Here is a 1622-nt window from a genome sequence, read left to right as displayed (position 1 = left end):
ATCAATCCAAATGTCCATCAATGATAGACTGGATGAAGAAAATGAGGAGCCGGCAGCCCACGTCCAGGGAGGGCGGAGGGAGGAGGAGAGGCGCGGAGAGGAGGGAGGGGAGAGGGGAGGGAGGAAGACGAGAGAAAGGGAGCTGCTTCCATCCCGGACTTCCCAGAGCCTGCCTGGAGCGCGCACTCAGCGGCTCTCGGGTCCCAGCGTCCCAGCCGCCGCCCGCGCTTCTCCGCCCCGCTCCTCCTCCTCCTCCTCCTCCTCCTCCTCCTCCTCCTCCTCCTCTCTAGGCACCCCCGTCCCCTCCTTCCAGAGGCTGCAGCCCCCAGCCCCAACTCTCTGCGCTTACTCCTGGGACGCGCGTCCTCGCCCCATCCTTTGCTTCCTTCCTTCCTTCTTCCTTCCTCCCCTGGATCCCGCCCTCCCTATCCAGATCGCCCTCCCGGGGCCCGATTGTCTCGGTGCCCCGCTCCCGGCCCGCGCCCTGCCCCGTCTCTCCCTCGCACTTCCTGAGTCGCCCGCCGCTGCCGTCGCAGTCTCTCCGCGGGAGCCCCAGCCCAGCCCGAGCCCGAGCCCGAGCCCGACAGCCACTGCCCCGGCTCTAGCTCCAGCCCCGCAGCCCGCGGCGCCCGCCCGAGGGAGCCCCGGCGCCCGGGGAAGGCTACAGTGGGCGAGCGCGCCCTCGCCCAGCCCCGCTCCCCAGCCCTGCCCGGCCCGGCGAGGAAGGACCGGGAAGATGAACAACGGCGGCAAAGCCGAGAAGGAGAACACCCCGAGCGAGGCCAACCTTCAGGAGGAAGAGGTCCGGACCCTATTTGTTAGTGGCCTTCCTCTGGATATCAAACCTCGGGAGCTCTATCTGCTTTTCAGACCATTTAAGGGCTATGAGGGTTCTCTTATAAAGCTCACATCTAAACAGCCTGTAGGTTTTGTCAGTTTTGACAGTCGCTCAGAAGCAGAAGCTGCAAAGAATGCTTTGAATGGCATCCGCTTCGATCCTGAAATTCCGCAAACACTACGACTAGAGTTTGCTAAGGCAAACACGAAGATGGCCAAGAACAAACTCGTAGGGACTCCAAACCCCAGTACTCCTCTGCCCAACACTGTACTTCAGTTCATTGCCAGAGAGCCATATGAGCTCACAGTGCCTGCACTTTACCCCAGTAGCCCTGAAGTGTGGGCCCCGTACCCTCTGTACCCAGCGGAGTTAGCGCCTGCTCTACCTCCTCCTGCTTTCACCTATCCCGCTTCACTGCATGCCCAGATGCGCTGGCTCCCTCCCTCGGAGGCTACTTCTCAGGGCTGGAAGTCCCGTCAGTTCTGCTGAATACTATGTCCCAGGTGTGTGATGGCGGCTGCAATCTGTCTTGTGGGTATTAATGCAATCTTCAGTGGTGGCTACTGTTCTCTAGCTGTTCTACAAAACTGGAGCATGCTGGCTTGAAAAAACCTTGCCCAGTTTTGATCCCTTCAAGACTTTGCCACAGCCTCTATCACACATCTGTTTTTCTCGAAGAAAAAATATAATAAAAATGTTTTACGCTTTTACACTGTAAAAAAAAAAAAAAAAAAAAAAAGAAAATGAGGTACACATACAACATGGAATACTATGCAGCCATAAA

At 58.1% G+C, this 1622-nt stretch overlaps 1 pseudogene across 1 annotated transcript; it reads left to right on the top strand.

The window, feature by feature from the left end:
* The first annotated feature begins 156 nt into the window (after positions 1-156).
* On the top strand, positions 157-1558 carry LOC111534576 (annotated as a pseudogene). Its single transcript, XR_002729135.3, has one exon. The product of XR_002729135.3 is annotated as an RNA-binding protein with multiple splicing pseudogene (transcript).
* Positions 1559-1622: the final 64 nt, after the last annotated feature.

The sequence above is a fragment of the Piliocolobus tephrosceles genome, unplaced genomic scaffold (assembly GCF_002776525.5).
Source record: "Piliocolobus tephrosceles isolate RC106 unplaced genomic scaffold, ASM277652v3 unscaffolded_29938, whole genome shotgun sequence".
Lineage (NCBI taxonomy): Eukaryota > Metazoa > Chordata > Mammalia > Primates > Cercopithecidae > Piliocolobus > Piliocolobus tephrosceles.
Note: the sequence above shows the minus strand (reverse complement) of the source record. Positions and strands in the feature narration are given on the sequence as shown.